Raw genomic sequence first — 20,778 nt, 5'->3', positions numbered from 1 at the left:
TGATGTCTTGATCAACTAGCTGAATGAATGAGCGAGCCACGTAAGCTTTCCCAAAATCACTCTAAGAAGAAACGTGATTTTTCAAGGGGTGGTCTTGTGTGATGGAAGTGAGCTTCCTCTCCAAAGGACAGCTAGTGAAGTTGTGTGTCATTAAAGAAAACCTAGCATTGATTACTTTGAGTAATTTATTTACAAATATAAATAACTAGTTTATAGCCTAACTCCCATTTAGAGTAAAGGTTTGCAAGAGTGAATGAAAAATGTATGCAAGGAGAAAAATGCATAACAAGTATTTGTTTGGTTCACTTAAGTAGTCATGTGGTGCCAGAATGTTTTATTACTTATGGTAGATAATCTGCTAACAAATACATCAAGTGCATCCATGCCAAGAGTTAATAGGAGAGAAGTAGGAGGGAGGAAAGAAGATGCGGGAATAATGTTTTTTAATGAAATTAATCAAAATAATACTCAACATAATTAAGAAAGAACAGTTCATGGATATTAAAATTTAAGCTGTATCATTGGAGAGATAGGAATTTTAATAACAGAAGAGACAATTATAGTGAAGTAAGAATGCAGGAAGAGGAGGATAAAATAAATAGGCGATTGTGTTAAACTAAGGAAGAGCTATGCTCACCAGGGAGGGGATTTGATAAAACTGATGCATCCTAAAGTTGACAACTTTTATAGTCCTACTTTTCTGCAAGGATTTCCTGAATGTTCTATTGTTCGAGTAGTTCATCTTAACTATTGCTTTTAGTCAGTGCACTGATCATTTTGCAACAGTGATATAATTCTTTTAAGCAGGAAAGAAAACTATATTACTGGCAATCACTGTATTACACTGATTTCCTTTCTAACCAGATTCTTAAAGAATATAAGAAAAGATATTACAAAGAGTGCCTAGCTAACATTTATATGGATAGGTCATGACAAGAATTTAACAAAGCATTATTTGAAGTTTTAAAATACACAATTATTCAAAATACATGAATTCTAATTGTTAAAAAATACTGAGGTTGTTTTGATACTTAGTTTCAAATTTAAAAAATGGAGACTAATTATGACATTGGATAATTCACATGTAATATAAGTTATATGATTCTACAATTTATCTTGATTCATTACATATCTCCAGGGTTGTGATATACACCAGATGTATGAAATTGGCAAGGAATTGGAGGTACCAGCATTCATGGTCTCGATGCTCTCTCTTTTAAGGTTGCATAGACTTTTTCTATCGACCCTTATGGAAAGATGCATCACTAAAGCTTTGTCTAAGTCAAGTCCCACATAGGCAAGATTTGTCTATAATTTTTCCTAGAAATTCAGTGACCCCGTGGTGCTCCCTAATTGCAGGACATCACAACTGCCCACCCCCTTCACAACTGTCTTACATGAAGACATTCTGCTTTCTTTAAGTCATTATTTCAGACCTCTGCTCTGTTCTCCAGTGATCTGAACTCTCTGAACTGAGTTACACTGCTCTCTACTCAGAATATTTTACGCTTTAAAAGATTTGAAGACTAGCCAGTCTCTCCCCATGCTACAGTTTTCTGCCCCGAAATCTAACTAGTCTCTTCTCGTCCATCCACAAATCCAGTTTAATATAAGGATAAAAGGCCTTCGTAACTTTAAGAAAGAACAAATGAATGTTTTACAACATTACACATGAAGGCATTCTTTTAAGATTCCTTGCAGTCATTAAGTCTAGTTCAGTATTCTCCTCCTAGCAAAATTTCAACTTCCATTAGATTGTGGCTGCAAAAAGAAACAGAAACATAAGTTAACGTGCAACCATGCCTGACACAGAGGTTTGCTGTTTTAGCTTTGTTTTCTAGACCAATACTCACAGTGTGTCACTCTTCGATATCACATCACACCACTCAAACTTCCACAATAAGTAAATAAGTGCATACACGAATTCATATATATTTTGCATATAATCAGAATGTGATTTGTTATTAGATATTCCTTATTTCTCTTGATGTCCCTGCTGTGACTCAGAACCAGGTGTAGTTTAGTGCGGGCAGTTATAGTACGAAGAGACATGAAGGTCCTTGAGGAAGCACAAAGCACCCTACAAACGTGGAGCAATATTTAATTATTGCTTAACAACTTTGGTGCATGACTTTTATTTCACCATTTGCTGGTATAACGGAGGATCTGAAGATGAATAAATAACTATGTTTACCTTCCCTTTAATAATTTTAACTTGGGGATTTTATCTGAGGAAAGTTGAAGAAAATGATAGATGAATGTTTTTCAAGTTTTCAAAATAAGAGAAAATTTAATTACAAAATCTCTGCAAAACTCATGATGAATTATTAATCATAAGTTTTATGAAAATGTATAAAGTTAACACCCGTGACTAGCAGGTACATCTGACTATATTTTGCCCTTACCAAAATTTGAGGTGACTATCTCTTTTTTGAATAGGTCTAAACTTTGTTAGTTTTAAGATAAATGACAAGGGGCTGGCCCCGTGGCCAAGTGGTTAAGTTCGCGCACTCCCCTGCAGGCAGCCCAGTGTTTGGTTGGTTCAAATCCTGGGTGCGGACATGGCACTGCTGATCAAACCATGCTGAGGCAGCGTCCCACATGCCACAACCAGAAGGACCCACAGCAAAGAATATACCACTATGCACCAGGAGGCTTTGGGGAGAAAAAGGAAAAAAAAAAAAAAGATAAATGACAAGGCAAAAATTCCAGAATATTAATTAAAGAGTTTCTCCTCCTCCTTTATTTTCAACACAGGAGTGTACAACATGCAGATAGCATCAAATTGAAACCTGCTGAATCTGGCAGAAATCTATTCTTGGTTCGTCGGTCAAGGTGGATCAGCCTCTCCTCCCCATCCTTTGGAGTATTGGACTGCTTTAAAACTTAACGGGACAAATATCCCTAGCAGTGGTAAAGCCCAGCAATGACTCTATTGCCCCACTGAGGGCAGGTCTAGCGGACGAGACCCTCGCGGTTATTTAATATTAACATTAAAAGAGCGAACCTGTACACTTTCTGAACTGAGATTTTTCACCAGGTTATTTTAAGTTTTACATCTTCAATTTCTTGCCTTAATAAGAACTTCATTTTTCTGAAAAAAGTACAAAGAAATCTTTGTGTGATTTACTTGATAAAAATAGTTAATAGTCATAAATAATTACTCCCTATATTTTTCTGAGAGAAAAAAAATCTGATGATTTATGAGTGTAAAACTATAAAAGAGAATATGACTATTTCCCACAACACCTAAGATCTCATGACATCTGTCAGGTTCCTAGGGCTTCTATAACAAAACACCACAAAGAAGGTGGTTTAAAACAACAGAAATTTATTCTCTTCCTGTTTTAGAGTCTAGAAGTTCAAAGTCAAAGGGTCGTCCAGCCTGTGGTCTCTGTACGGCCTCTAGGGGAGGATCCTTCCTTGCCTCTTCCAGCTTCTGGTAGACACAGGAGTTCCTTGGTTTGTGGCAGCATAACTCCAATCTCTTTCCTTGCCTTCACATCACATTCTCCCTGTGTCTTGGTGTCTTCCTATGGCCATCTTTCTTAAAAGGACACCAGTCATATAGGATTAGAGGCCCACCCTACTCCAATACGATCTCATCTTAACTTCACTACAATCATGCATTGCTTAACGATGGGGATATATTCTGATAAATGCAGTGTCAGGTGATTTCCTCATTGTGCGAACATCATAGAGTGTACTTACACAAACCTAGATGGAACAGCCTGCTACACACCTAGGCTGTATAGTACTAGTCTTACGGGACCACCATCATATATGTGCCCTGTTGTTGACTGAAACATCATTATGTAGTGCATGACTGTAATTACATCTGAAAAGATCCTATTTCCAATATTCTAGTCATATTCTGAAGTACTAGGGGTTAGGGGATTGTCACAATTCAACTCTTAATGTGACACAAAACTGAGCTTACATCATTTTTATGAGTTTACTAATATTAGATAATTATACTAGAAGATTGATGAATGCATAGTGTTTCCAATTAACAAGAGTTCAAACAAGTCTCATCAGAGGAGGAAACTCTTGGAATAGAAGGGCCCCAAGTAGGAAAGAGAAGTGGAGGAGAAGATAACTTTAGACTAAGAGGATACTTTATAGTAAGAGTAAGGTCATGAAAAAGCAAAATGCATTTTTTGAAACTACAAATGAATGAATGAAAATACAAGTTATTACAAATTAAAGTTTGAAGATAAGTGGCAATAGCTGAAGCTACTGTGAAGAACACATTATTAAAATTCTTTAAATCATATTCCAAATGTATTTTTTTTACTTATTTTCCTAAAAGCAAAGGGAAATCATTAACACACTTTAGAAATTTAGAAATTTAGGTTACTTTTGTGCTGTAGAAATGCAATCTTGTGGAAGTGCCAAGGAATAACTGGAGAGCATGCTTATCTAATGGTCAGAAAACGTCCTCTGGTAACATTGTAGGCATCCAACAGATATTGTCATTCAGGTAGATAAATCCTATGTTTTCTAAAGGGGAAGAACTTACAAAAATATATGGAAATTCCAGTAAGAATTATTTCATATACGTGAGGAATTATTTTTTAAATAAATTATTCAAGTTATCCAACAACGGTTTAGGTTGCCTCATAGGGTGAACACTTAGTATATTTTGGAAATTTTTCTTATTAAAGAAAAGAAGGGAGAATGCACACAATAATTAAAAACAAAATCTTAATTGCCATTCGGGATGGTGAGCTTGAGTTGATGTGTTTAACTCCTCTTCTGGAATATTGTCTTGAATATTGACCAAAAAAAGCAAGAAACAGGGGAAAAATTCTGAAATCTTTATTTCCAAAAGGATATAATCAAGGGAGAGAACCATCAAAAATTTTTTCATGATATTGTCAAAATGAGGCTATATTGAGGAATTCGTCAACCTGACTTACATCTAGCAAGTGCAGAGGAAAAATCTATCCGGAAAGTGACTGCACAAGATCTCTATCATAACATAAGACATGCCATGATAAAGCAATAAGATCCTGGTCTAGGCCAGCTCTTGGGTCATTTTCAGCCCAGATGGAGCACAAATTTCTATTCCATAAACTGATCCAGAAGGTATACAATCCTTTGTCTCTCTTTACGGAGAGTCTCCTCAGCAAAAAAAGGAAACCTCTTGGACAATTTTCTTTCAATGTTCATAACACATCAACGAGTGGTCTTGCTACTGGAGGTTCCCATCTTATGGACATTCTATGGGTGTATTGACCTGTTGTAGGACTGTATATGGTAAACAAACCTGGTATCTATGGACAAATGGAGCACACTTGCTTGGAAAATGTCACATATGCTACCTAACTTACAAGAGTAAACTGGGGATGTATCAAGGCCAAAAGAACTCTCTTTTGTATAAGTAATGTAGCTGCATACATTATTAGAGACTTCATATATAAATAAGGGCCAGAGTTTATCCTGATGCATCGAGAAAACACTGTAGGACCTACATTGGTGGTCCAGGACTTCTCCCTGCATTGCCGGTGACTGGTGAATATTTGTATCCTTAAAATGATTAGGAAACCTTGAAACTAAGTTAAACTGTGTAAGGTTGATTTTGACAGTCCAATATTTGTTTTATCTCACCAGCACACAGAGAAGCAGATTGTGGCAATTGTGACTATCTTTCACTTGACATGTATGGCATAAGCAAAGTGAGGATACTGCCCAGAAATGGTTGCTAATAACAACCCACCAGTTGGACAAGTCAAAATCTGCCTAGGTGTGATTGAGCTACCATACCAGAGATGAAGAAGAAATCTATCCACTTAGAACTGAGTCTTCCTTCCAGATCTCCACCAGTATATTTCCTGCTACTCAAATTGTAGTTAGACCAATGATCAAGCAATGCAAAAATACCCAAAGGAAAAGAAGAATTTCCTTTTCTGTTTTATCTGGAACTAATGTTTTGAACAGAGACTCACCCCTCCTCTGAGGGAAAACTATTTAAACTATCAATATCAGAATAATATGGAGCCTCCTTCAAGCAAATAGAAAAAATGTCATTAATTGAGACATATGATATTATTCACTAGCATGGATACACATTTAACAAGTAGCTTAACTTGTGACCACAAATTTTATTGCCCCAATTCTTTTTTAATTTACTAAGAACTGCAGCTTTCATAAAGACTGAGGCTAACGCTGTGTAAAGTTGATGAGTGCTAAGGCATATCACTTGGTGATAACAAACATAACAAGATGATTCATGGGCTGAAAACACATACATGCACACATACATATTTTTAATTACTTGGATTTATGCTTGGGTGAACTAAAACTATATCTAAGTCAAAATATGATTTGAGCAAAAAACATACCTCTTTAAAACTCTTAATGAATATGAGAGATACCAAAGCGTTCAATGATGGTAGAGTCTATTTGATGATTCTAGGAAGAAAACTGGGTGAAGCTGCAAGTGCCGTATGAGTGATCTCAACTTACGAAGACTAGACCTGAAAACGTGGTTCATCTAAGACCTTAATAGGGGGTAAGCCAGTCATTCAAAACCAAAACAAAAGATTGTCAGACTTGAAGAATCAATACAAATTTCTCACTATAAGATACAAGAGAAAACATTTTAAACAGACAAAAAGAATGAAATGCCCACTCTCCTTGATCAATAACAGTGATTTTGGAATTATATTGACAAGACTCATGAGATACAATGAATGTCATGCAGTACCAATTTGACTTACCTTTAGGAAAGGACAGAGGACAAGCCACACGACATATACAGGGACAGCTAGTGGAGGTCACAAGACTCCTAGAAAAAGTGCAGCATTTCTAAATCACTCTGCAACTGGGACACATGTGTGCTAATAAAAGAAAAGGTTGACTGGGTGGGCACCACATCAGCACAGTGAGGTTGTCAGCCTTGGAATCCCTTCCATCTTTATAGCTTGCTAGTGACATAGCTTCCTTAGGCTTTCCAGCGTTATTCTCCAGCATGACTGCATCTTGTCAATTAACAGTCACTTTTTGCTTACAGATTTTTCAATAAGAATTTTGATAACGCAAGACAGGCACTGAATTGGCAAAGGGTACATTCTGCAGTTTTTGCCACAGTTCACTTTGATCCTGCAAGTGTTCCTTAAGTTAGTGTTGCAAGAAGCATTTGACCGGAGGAAATGCCACAGATCCAATAGCAAATCTTCCTTTCCAGAGAAATATTTCATTATTATTTTCAATTGGATTAAATCAGAGAGAAAATGTTGAGACAATTAAAAATTCTTTTCAGATGAACGACATGAGTACCAAATTGAAAAATTCAAAGAAGTGTATTGAATACCATAGAAATATAAATCAAGGACTTAGAAGATGAGCTGAAGACACTGAGAATTCAGAGGAAAAAGCATATATGAATATTTGTTTACCAAGTGTTGAAACTATGCATATGAAAATAAATTAAAATTTAAAAAGCATGGATAATAAATCCAGGAGTTTTCCTATTCTGAATTGGGAATCCCAAAGAGAATTATGTAGATGAAGAAAAGGGAATAATTACATAAACAACAAAGAACACTTTCCTGACATGAAGAAAGATTTGAGTATGCACATTTTCAAAGCCAACTTCATGGTAAAATGTAAATCCCCAGAAACATTTTGGTGAAACTTTTGCCTTTGAAGGATCTGATAGGAAAGGATGTTACGGAAGCACTATGGTAGTAACAGATGTGTGGAGTGGTGCTTTGGTCTTGAATGTTGCCAACATCTGCTTCTATGTGAGGCAAAACTGTTAAATCGAGAGCGATTAGGACCCCTCATCTATGACAGCATCTTTGGAGGAAATAAGCCAAAAAGTGAAAATGCCCTATCTTCAGTGGGAGAGTGTTTGGGGAAATGGAGCACTTCTGAGCAGCTCTGCTTCCGATAGTGAGCTGTAAGAAATGATTTTGGCTGCAACTAAAGTCCTCTACCCACTGTGACTAAAACAAATAGCTCTTTATTCATGTAGCACAGTCCAAAAGGAGGGTCTGCCTGCATCAGATACAAATGGGTAAAGATTTTCTTTCCCCATCTTTAGCATATTGACTTTATTCCCTTAAATATAGCAAGTGAGGTGGGGAAAGTGGAAAATAGGTCTATCATGACCAGCTTAGAGGGTTAGACTAACCACGATTCTTTGTTGAGGGCAGTGCACATTGAAACGCTGATCAAAATTGGGGCTCTGTTAGCAAAGAAGAAGAGGGGCAAAACTTCGGTTATACAACTAACACTGCCTGCTGCAGACAGACACAGATGAGCAAGTAGTGGGCAGAGAGTTTAATCCATTCTCAGAGGGCTGCTGCCATGTCTAACTTACCTGCTGATGTTTAGAACAAATCATTTCCTCTGTAAGAACCAACTAACCAACCAGCAAAATTAAGTTATAATGAGAGGGGTTCTAATAACATTATATTTTATCACAAACACAAACTCCAAAAGGGATTAGCCACTCTAAAGCAGGCATGGTGAAGTGTGGGAATCAGGAGGGAATGCCTTTTTTTTTTTTTTTTTTGCTTTTTTGTTTCATAACATTCAATTTAAAAAATTGTTCTTTTTAATACCTGTGGTAAAAAGAATTTATATTATGACATGTAGGTAAACCAGGAAGAACTTAAATATATTATCATTATACTACTGATTAGTAAACCATTTATTTTTTTTAAAGGTTGGCCCTGAGCTAACATCTGCTGCCAATCCTCCGTTTTTTTTCTTCTCCCCAAAGTCCCCCAATACATAGCTGTATTGTACATATTCTAGTTTAGGTCCTTCTGGCTCTGCTATGCAGGACGCCGCCTCAGCATGGCTTGATGAGTGGTGCTAGGTCCACACCCAGGATCCAAACCGGTGAAACCTTGGGCCACTGAAGCTGAACCACTCGCACGTAACCACTTGGCCATGGGGCGGCCCCTGGCAAACCATTTGACAACACATTTTCTATCTCTTTATTTTTCAAATTTGATGAATGAAAATGTACAATTTAGTAACGACAGAAATCTTTGGTAAGCCAGGAAATAATACAAAATGAGTTCAACAGAACTTACAATGGAACAAATTTCATTGAGATTACCAATTTATCTCAAAAGAGGTTTTCATAAAACCAAGAAATAGAAAGTTTTCTAATCAGAAAGTAGAAATCATTGACTTTAACTCCTCACAGAACCTCTCGCTCTACATATCATAACACCGCATATGAGAGCACCACTCCAGAGCTCAATCTTCTTCCTGAGTTTGAATTCTGAATCTGCCACTTACCTGCTAAATGACAATGGACAAGTTAGTTAACTTCTCTATTCTTTGGTATCCTCCTCCATAAAAAGAGAATAATATTAATTCCTGCCTCCTAAAATACGTACGAGGATTAAATAAGCCAATATCTGCAAAATGTAACTACTTATGGTGACTGTCACATATCTATGTGTGTTTGTATTTATATATACGTATATTAATATGTACGTGTATATATAGTTGCTACTAAGAGTTTGCAAAATAAAGTAATTGTGTGTCCTCGAAGTTGGAAAGGAAAACAAAGACATCATTACAGAATGTGATACACAGAATAAAAAAGGTTTGGTGCAAATATTTGGAGAGGGAATATATATATGAATAAAAGCAGATATTTTGTTAACATTTGTTATAACATTCATCTCATAGAGCCTGGTAGAGAGCCATAAAGAAATGTTAACGTCTTTCTCTTTCTCTTTTCCCACCAAATAATGTATTCTTGTTATGTTTCATTCGGGTTATTAAAGCCTTTTGACATCACGCCTGCTTGAAGCTCAGAATAATGATGCATGTGAATCATCAAAATAGCCAAGAGAAACATGTACAAGTATATTTGGAAGATATTTTTAAACATCTTTTTCCTGAATGTGGAATAAGGCAAAACAGTTTTCCATTAAGATAATATTATCACAACATTTGAAACTTTAGGAAGTTCTTCTCTGCAAATATATTTAAATTTTTAAAATTATTCATCTATGTAACTACATAAGTAGTTGTTAAAGATTAGGAAATAACTGATGATTCACATATCGTGGAAGACAGTGACAGAAACAGACACAGCCATAAGAAACCAAAAGAACCATTGCTTCTCCAGGAATAGAGATGTTTTAGTCTACTGACAAAAGCCTTTTGCTCAATGAAGATTCACATATGGTACTTCTTTATTTACTAAATCTCTTGATTTTTAAATTATTTTTAAAAAGTGTAAGAAATATTGCAAACTATGCAGCCTTTCTTCAAGTAGCATTCAAAGGCAAGACAGTTAATAACATTGGAAAACCTACTATCCATAATTTTAAATTCGGATTTGACTGTGGAATCCTTCTACTGGGCAGATTTGCTGATTGCAACAAAACGTGGATGGCCAATCAATATGAATGGAAATTTCAATAAGAATACTTTTCTACTGGTATGCAGTACTCTACTAGAGTTTCTTTGAAGAGATTTTAGTGTTGACATTCCAAAGATGCCTGCCTTCAATTTTGGCTTCTTTGTGAACATACTATTCTGTATTGTCTTAGTCATCCATTGATGGGGTTTTGTTTTCCCTCAAAATCTCTGGCATCTTACATTTTTACATTCTATTAAGGCTCATTTGCTTAATTTCTTCATTCTTTCTACTGCTATATTTATATCAAGAAACCATAAATGGCATGTAACTTAGTAGTTACTGTTGCTTTCCTCTACTTCCTTTGTCTAGCTGTTGGATCCTCAGCTCTTTTCCAGCCATCAGTTTATAGCTTATAACTTTTCACAAAGCATAATGCATTCATTTTCACAGTCCTTTTCTCCTCCACTGCTCTTTTTGTTGGTTCTTTACATGAATCTGCAGAGTTGGCATTACTTAGCTCTGACTCTGAATTAAACCTATCAGGGATTTGCTTATTTTCTGCTTCTTATTTTAGGCAAAACAACATCATGGGTTTTATGAATGAAAAGACTAATGAACCCATATGTCATATTTTGCAAGAATGTCACAGTGAATCATTTTTCTGGCTTGAACTGGCACCGGGAAATTATTACATGTAAATACACTCACTGAGATGTCAAGACAGGAGTGTTGCGTAAAGGAATTGCTGTATAGCTTCTCCACAATGTTTGGCTGGACTGAGAGCTTTATTAGACAATTGGAAGAAGTCTGGGCACCAGAATTTAAGCAAGATGTTCAGGATTTGAAAGGAGTGAAAAGGACTATGAAGGAGCTGGAAAATAGAATCTTCTCTCAAGTTAGCAGAGGTTATGATGTTTGGAAATTATTGCTGAGGTAAATGGAAGCCTAAGAATAAATATAGGACCTCCGATAACACTATGAACCTGTTGACAAAGAACATTGAAAATACTTTCTTTAGCAGTGAAATATAATGGCTTTCCATTTAAGAACTTATGAAGAAATTATCTTTCCTTTAAAATATTTAGGCAAACTATTGATGCCAGGCTGAAACTATTTCTTGTTTGATTAAAGAGGTTAATTTTAACTTTTTGTTTTGTTTTGTGATAATAATGCCATGAATTATTCAAGGCGTAAGAGGATGAGGATGAAGATGAGGATGACAACAAGCATCACTGTGGTCATAATGTCCCTGGCTTTGTATTAGACACGTTGAATGATAATCTGTTTATATCAGGAAAGATTTTATTTTATAGAGAATCAGTATCTTTGCTTTATAGAGATATGTATCACTGAAGGTTGCAGTAGGGAAGGACATGGAATAAGGAATTTGTTTTAGGGATTAGACCCTCCGCAATTATAAGAGATCCCACAAAAGGAAAGATGGGGAAGGGTTTGGTTGGAAGATAAGAGAAAAGTCACTACTAAGAAAGCATGGATTAGAGGCAGAGAAGTCTATAGACGACTGCTGCCTCTGCATTTGGGAGCAGACAGGTAGTCACTGCAGATAAGTAGAGCAGGCAATTGTAAATAAAATCTGTACCTAAAGTGAGAGAAATCAAAAACAAATAAGAACCCATGAGAACAAACTGAACCCATGAGAACTAATGGGACCCATATTTGGCATTCATTGCTTTTCTTCTTGTTTCTAACTCTATATGCTGCCTTAGGTGACCTGCCTTGGGTGACGTGCAGAGGAGGCCTGGGCCGTTCATCTTGGTGCTGTGTATGAGCCTGGCCTACAACTTAAAGAACCTGAAGGAACACTGGCTGGCTTCAGCCCCACGCCAATGAAATGAGCTGGCAGATCAGCAACACCAAAGGCCTACAGTGTTGCCTGGAGCACTGGCTTCAACTTCCTTGCTTCCTGGCTAACACGCCACCTTCCAAATCTCACAAATTTCTCTTGTGGCCGGCCTAGCTCAGAACCAAACAGACAAGGATATTTGAAAAACAAAGGTAGAGTGTGGTTAAATTGACACCTACAAAACCATTGAGTTTAGTGTTTAGATCCAGTCGACCTGAATTTATTATCTGAAACTGACACATGTTGACTTGGATACCTTAGGCTAGTTACTTATATGTTCTCTGCCTCAGTTTCCACATCTTTAAAATGGGAATAATAGTAGCACCTAATCCATAGGGTTATTGTGAGAATTAAATAAGTAAATAATTTAAAGTTCTTAGAATTACACATAGCACAGTAAATGACTATTTGATGTAACTAATTATTTTTACATGTTTTACTCCATTGTGTCCTATTTTCAAAATAATCTCCTGAAGTGATATCTTGAGATCTGCTCCAAAACTACATGCTTCTTCTCTGAACTAGAGCATACTGTGATTTTTAAAAATCATAACAGGACAAAATATCAAGACACTAAGGGTTTCACCTTTTTCAAAATTTTCTATTAAGGTTGATACATTGCTTTCAGCCCTCTGCCCAAAGGCAGGAACACCGATCGTCTGAGAAGTCTTTTGCCCAAAGCTGGCATTGTAATTTTCAGTGGACATAACCGAAGGCATGTGTCAACAATAATTTTTCTTAGGGCAGTGATGGTTGAACTTAGAGCAGATGATAACATCTACTTACAGTCTCCATGGGACTTAATCCATTATCTTTCCGGGCAAAATTTTATATCAGGAAAATCCTACTCAGACCCTAAACAAAGGAGCAAACCATTCTATAACTAGATTAAGTGCACTCAACAGACTGAGAATATAATCCCCAAACAGAGGTGTAGAAATTGCATATGTTATCTATTTTTCTTTAATGAAATTGTGTTGTTATCTTACAAAAAACGTACTGACATCTGGCATGCCTAAATTAAGAACACTAGGTATAATTTTATTAGTGAATGCTAAGAAAGGAAAAATTGTTACTGACCAGAGATAAGAATGTCTAGACTCAAAGGAGAATTTTTTGAAGCTTTCTCTTAACAGTTAGGCAATTATTATTCCTATCATATTGATGAGAAAACTGACATTTAGGGAAAATTAGTAAAAACTACCCACAGTTTACAATTAGTAACAAGAGGCCAAGATTTGAATTAAGGAGGTAGGACTGAACAGCCAATATATTCAACTTCTGCAAACTGCCTCTCCTCTAAAATCAGGAGAGAGCACTGAAAATTGTAACCATGGTCTTGCAACATCAGATTCCAGATTCCTCTATGCAAAGACCAAGAGTCCCTTCAAAGTGTGTAACATAATGCATAGTTTTTATATCATTGTAGGTCATGTTAATCCATATTATTGCTGTTTCCCAAAATTAGTATTTATTAGTATTAATATTCTCAATACTAGCCTTTATTAGTATGTAGTGTTTCCCAGTATTAGTGGTGTGGTGTTTAATGGTGTAGTGGTCCCAAGTCAGATATTTAAAATGACAGTTACAAAAGAGAATTTTTAAGTGTCTCCCTAAACTTACTTTTTGAAAATTCTGTGCTTTTAGAACTTTAATGTGCATATTAGTCCCCTGAGGGTCTTGTTAAAATGGAGATTCTCAGCAAATAATTCTGGAGTGATTCTCCATTTCTCACAAGCTTCCAGGTGATTTTCCGAGACCAAACTTTGAATGGCAAAGACATAACCTCTTCAGATCCTCTCTAAGATACCTCTTGCAGGGGGGAGGGAAAAAGCCCAGGCACCAGGAAACTCTTTGATTGTGTATTGCTGGGACTCATTGCAGTGATGTCGCTAATATGAATAAGATGCAGAGTGACGTCTACATGGTGAATCCCATTGGCAGTATCTTCCTTGCTGCCCAAGCCTGGCCACACTCTTTATACTTGCCAGGAAGTCAAAGGTCAAAAGCTTCTCTCATACAGCAGCAAGATCAAGTGTGCTTGTTATCAAAACATTACACGTCTTGATCCAGCACGATGTCATTAAGAATTGCTAAATTGAATTGCTAGTTATTTTAGCTAGTACATAGGCTCTACAATGTGCAAAGTACTGCTAGGGATTGGTTTGACTCCCACCACAACCTGTGAATTTTTATTCTACCTTTCAAATGTTGATCTTTTTTAACCACATAGAAATAGCAAATTCAATTGAATTGGTATTCTAGTCAACCACAAAGTACCTCCAGCTACCTAATAAAGAAATAAACAAGGGAAAGAGATTCCAGTAAAGCTAGGTAATGGTGTTAAGGACTGAAGGTTTGTGTCCCTCCAAAATTCATATGTTGAAATCATAACCCCCAATGTGATAGTTTTAGGAGGTTGGGCCTTAGGAGATAATTAGGTCATAAGGAAAAGCCCTCATGAGTGGGATTAGTGTTCTTTAAAAAAAGACTCCAGAAAGCTCTCTTGCTTTTTGTGCCACATGAGGGGACAAGGAGCCAGTGGCCATCTTCCACCAGGAAGAGGGCCCTCACCATAACTTGATCTTATTGACACCCTGATCTTGCACTTCAGACTCCAGAACGATGGGAAATAAATTTATGTTGTTTATAAACCACCCAGGCTACGTATTCTGTGTAGCAGCCTGAAATAAGACAAATGGTGACTTTAGCAATGCTATTTGGGGTTATTCTAATCATAGACTCAACAACGTTAAAGATGGCTAAAATTGTCTCATCCAAACCATTCATTGTATGAACATGGGGACTGGCACTCGAAGAATTCAGAAGCTGTTTAAGGTAACATTATTAGCAAAGTCAGGAAGAGAGCTTTAGATTTTTGACTTCTAGTCTGGTATTTAGGAAAGAACAGTCCACCATTTGCATACACATAATTTCAATATTACTATATCAGTCAAGATAAACTAGGTTACACTGCATTAGAAAATGACTCTCAGGTCTTAGTGGCATACAACAACAAATATCCCTTTCTTGCCCATTTTGCATGCCCATTGTTGATCAGCTGTGACTCTGCTTCACACAATCTTCATTTTGTGACCCAGACTGACAGAGCAGCCCTATCTGGGACACTGCTTTTCTCATTGTAGAGGGAAAAATATGACTTGCCTTTACTCATTTCATTAGTCAAGAGTATTACATAATGTGTCAGGATGTATTCTCTACCTATAGGGAGGAACACTGCGAGCGTCATGGCCAAGCTTGATGTCAATGAGGCAGAGAAGGATACTTTTATACCATAGTATTATAAATAATGTTTTTTCTTTTTTTTTAAGATTTTTTATTTTTTTTCCTTTTTCTCCCCAAAGCCCCATGGTACATAGTTGTATATTCTTCTTTGTGGGTCCTTCTAGTTGTGGCATGAGGGACACCGCCTCAGCCTGGTTTGATGAGCAGTGCCATGTCCGCGCCCAGGATTCGAAACAACCAAACACTGGGCCTCCTGCAGCGGGGCACACGAACGTAACCACTCGCCCACGGGGCCAGCCCCATAAATAACGTTTTTTCAATGATACAACCTTCTACAATTACAAATGGTGTGAATGCTGTTGCTTTTGCATAGATCTAGCACTTATAGCATATACTCAACAAATACCCGATAGCCCATTTTACTTCTCTGCTAGTTCCAGTTTCAACAATGTTTGCTGGCAGAGGTTGGTCAAGCTTATTTTGAAGTACTTAAATGAGAGTACTCTCTTCTGTGAGCTAAGAATACAGCTATAAGAAGAAGCTACATCATTTTATAGTTAGTTGATGATGGACAAAAATGATACATAGATCATATCAAAGAGATGAATGGACAAGAGTGTGGGAGTGAGAGATGGTTGAAGGGTTGCCATTTTCCCTGTACCAGCAAGAGGCCACATGTATAGCAACCCGCAAGCTCAGAAAGGCTGACTTAAGCTTAATGTTATAGCCCAGCCAGCTGATGTATACAGGTGGATAATTCCACTCTCACAAAGAAGTAACAACTGTTGCTTCTACATATGTGACTATGAAATCATTGGATTCTACTGCATGAGCTGCAGGATGACATTCTCATTCCAGTTGGCCACTGCTACAGTAGATAAAAGTGATGAGAGGCCCAAAGACCACAGAATGCTTTTCAGAATAAGGGACTTAACTGCCTCATGTATAATCCACAGAAGTGGGGTATCCTTTAGATTCTCTATTTGGGATATTGTCTACCAGCTAGTTCCAAGTGTTAAAGAAATTAACGGATAGAATGAAACCAGAAGGGAAGGTGTGTTTGAGAGAGATGGAGAGGAGGTGTCATTTCTTTTGTGTTAAGTGGTCACGGCTGAGAGAACAAATGAGTAGCACATCTAGCTACCTTTGAGCTGAAGAAAGAGACAAGGATGCAAAGTGGCTGCTTTTCTTAAACTGCTAGGCAAGCTCAACTTCTCCCAACAACAACTCTGCTAAGGGAAGGTAGGATCCTTAAATTTTTTCTGACAAATTCCTTGTGAAATGGATATAACACATTTGGTAATTATAGTCTCATTATGTGTGTGCGTGTGTGTGTGTGTGAATATACGTGTATTTGTTTTTGTATGAATGTGCGTGTGACTCTGAGTATGTGTGTGTATGTGTCTGTGTAGGCGTGTGTGTGTGCTTGTGTGTGTGACTGTATATATGTGTGTGTATGTAAGTGAGTAAGCTGTAGTTCTGACTGACATACCTAGCTGCTCATGATAGCATTCTCCTAATTATTTTTCTAATATGGATCAATTCACATTGAGCAAGATTAGCTCCTGACAATTCATTCGGATCATTTCACTTAAGAATTCATTTTATTTTGTAGATCAGAAACATCTAGAGGATACAGACATCTGAGGAGTTTAGGCTCTATTCTTATCGCAAGGCTACTGAACTTGAATTTAATTAGACTGTGAACATACCAAACCTTGTTCAGCATAGATACTAGCTTATGTGTAGGAGTCCTAAAATCTTTCAAAAAATAGCTTGGTTTTTTTTGTAGTCTCCTCCTATTGAAAAGAAATGCATTAGTTATTTTAATTGCATGCTTTGATTGCACACTTTAATTATTTAACTATGTTTTGGGATCTCTCTACATGTCTGTTTGTTCTTTATCTCCAGAGAACTCAGTCTGACTGTTATTGCACCTGCTTATTTGCTCTGGCAGAACTTTTTATATAAGGGAGACAACAGTAGGATTAGGCAAAATGCTAGAATAGGTTATTATTCCCTTCTTACCCTCACACAGCAGAGACTTTTGATTGAATTCTTAATAATATGTTTTTGGCGAAAAGGGGTAAAAGATAATTTCAAAGCAGAAGTGTCAAATAGAAGATGATTAAGCTTACATGTCCCAAATCTTAAAACTATTTTTCTGAGGCTTTTTATATAAAGCTTGGCTAACATGTTATAATGAATGTTATTTTTTTTCTACTACAGTTTGTTCTATATTCCCTCATTTAAAATTGCTACATCAAACATAAACAGTAATCTTATAATTAATCAAAATGTAAATTGACATGACCACTTTACCATTGTCTTTATAGAGACAAAGAGTTGATTAGCATGGCTAATTTCAAATCAATCTGGTCTGAGTTGATAGGCTTTGCTTCAGAACTAATGTCTTATAACCTCATAAAAATGAAACAAAGATCATAGAAAATGTGTACACATTAGATGAGTACATCTAAGGTGTTAGCAGGACATGACGTGTATATTCTTGAATGAACAAGTTTATCACGTCCAATAGCAAGAGATAAAGAAAGTCAAAGCCATGTGGATATTTTAAAGCCAAAAACAAACTACAGGGAGACTAATTTTAGAATATGCTGCAAATAGTTTGTGAATTTATAAAAGGACTTCACATTTTGACTCAATATTAGAATTCCACAAATTAAACAATACCATCTCCACTTTGTTAATGATGTAGATAAATCACAGGGAGCCAATGTCCGTAAGAGACCATTGCACACCAGGGAGATGGCACTTGGGCTCTCCAAGCAAGTGTCTATGTTAATAGTAAGTTCACACATTCCCACTGTCCACAAAATATTTAGGATGATCTGAATTTTAACCTAGAATATTCTGGAAAATTAAAAGTTAAAATAGTGTATAAATACTTTAAAATTATAAGAATTAGGAAAATTTTAAAAAGAAATTAAGAAAAAACCAAATTGACATGATTTCTTAATTAACATTCTAGTGGCAGCCTATTAAGTTCAGAACTTATATATTCCTACACTGGGGTAATTACTCATGGAAAAGAAAAATGTTATTAAAACATTATAATTAGGGGCTGGCCCGGTGGCACAGCAGTTAAGTGTGCACATTCCACTTCTGGCGGCCTGGGGTTCACCGGTTGGGATCCTGGGTGTGGACACGACACCGCTTGGCACACCATGCTGTGGTAGGCGTCCCACATATAAAGTAGAGGAAGGTGGGCACGGATGTTAGCTCAGGGCCAGTCTTCCTCAGCAAAAAGAGGAGGATTGGCAGCAGTTATCTCAGGGCTAATCTTCCTCAAAAAAATATAACAACATTATAATTAAAGAATTGTTATTTTTGAACAAACAAGTAAGCACTTTCTAAAGAAATTATTTAAAAAAATTGTCATAACGTGCATCATGAATTATGTTTAAATTCCTCATTAAAACTCTTAGTTACAATTTTACCATAAAAGTGAAATAAAGAAGTAATAAGTTGATTAAATAAAACAGATGTTTGTTTCTCTTTCACATAATAGTGCAGATATGAAGAACCAGGTCACGCGGCTCAGCGGCTCAGCTTTGCCATTTGCAACAAGCAGCTTTTAAGACTGCTACTTTTCCTCAATTTATAGCCTTCAGGAGGAAAGAAGAAAATTCCAGCAAGTTTCCTTAAGGAAATGACCCAGAAGTTGCACGTATTTTCTCTCATATCCCACCATCCTGATCTTGGTTGCATGGCCACATCTCAACTGAAAGAAGAATGAAAACTAGGGGCTGTCGCTGGTGGCCCACAAATAACACTCCAAGAATTCCATCACTGAATGGAGGAAGGGGAGAATGAGCTCCACCACAATTATGTTTATATAATATTTCTGCTATTTTTACACAACCGCTCCAAGGATCTAACGTAAGGAATTTAACTTAACATGTCATTATCCTGTTTAATTCCTTGTGTCTAACCAACTTCACCAAATTCGTATCTCTGTCATTGACTCTACTGTCCTTCAATAATGACTTAACAGTAAAGTTAAGTTCCTGATTACTGTGAGTTGTTTTATTTTTAATGATGCCAGTCTCATCTCTTAGCAGAACAGCAGCATTACTAGAAACATTCATTAAACATGTAATTCTGGGTACAGTACAAAATTGTTCAAGCAAAGCACACTGCATACCTGACCTCTTTCATCTAGGAACTGACACTCATAATAATAAAGGAGAAGCCAATGATATTCATATAGAGAAGCTATGCATTTCCATAGTAAAAAGTGTTACCCAATGGATGTATTCGGATGGTATCTAAAAAGCCACAGTCCTAAAAATGAAGGGCAAAATTTTACTTGGGAATTTTGAGGCCCAGACCAGGCTGGGAAACTTTATAGCTTCCTTAACTAGATGATCTCTGAATTAGATTTTATCTTTATTCTTTTAGTAAGGAAAGAAAAGAAGATGAGCTTTCTGGAGTTGCTTTAATGACAAGACTGTGGAAACTTAGCAAGTTGATGTGGAAAACTTATTTTTTGAAAAGATAAAGCTTGATGTAACACTTGGGTGATGATAGCAGAGCAATTAGATAAAAGAGCACAGAGAAAATTTGACAAGCGTGCTGACTCTCTTTCAGTATCAAAAATTTTTTTGACCTCCAGGCACTAAGATGATTAAAGTTAAAAAGTAACATGGCGAGAAGATAAATCCTGCCTGGGCTACAGATGTGGCTGGCACAACAATATAAAATCATGGGGTTGTGAATTGGTTGGGATTCTGGATACATAGGGGGTTTCTTTGAAAATGACCTAAACCAGCGGCTGATAGGGAAGAAACATGCTGATATTTTTTCAAAGCTCCTTACTAACCAACTAAGATGCTATAAAAAGTGTGGTAACCCCTACTAGGAAAAACCTATCTCTCCCAGCCTAGTTCATTTTTCTCTCCGGAAATGCAGGTCTATTTTTGAATACTGCCATGAATAGAGTTCTCTCCTTCGGAACAGTGAAGTGCCGTGCAGTTCAGCATGTTCTGGTATAATACCTTTTATTCAAAAGTTTCATAATCCACTTTACAGACAAACGTAGATTAGGGAGATATGCGTGGTGAGAGTGACTTTCATATGGCAAGGTAAGAAGCTGCATGTGGAGCAGGAACAAAGGATGAAGGGCTAGGAAGCAGAATTTGCATTTAGCAAAGGGAAAGTAAATATGGTTTCACCGTAGTCAGACAAGAGAAGGATAAAAAGAAGCTGCAATGAGAATGAAAGGTCAGTGGGAGATATGAAGGCAAAGATCTTAAGGAAATGTTTAAAAGACATTGTCTCACATAGGTGATTTTTA

The sequence above is a fragment of the Equus quagga genome, chromosome 21 (assembly GCF_021613505.1).
Source record: "Equus quagga isolate Etosha38 chromosome 21, UCLA_HA_Equagga_1.0, whole genome shotgun sequence".
In the NCBI taxonomy this organism is placed as follows: Eukaryota; Metazoa; Chordata; class Mammalia; order Perissodactyla; family Equidae; genus Equus; species Equus quagga.
The sequence above is the reverse complement of the archived record's forward strand: the minus strand, read 5'-3'. Positions refer to the sequence as shown.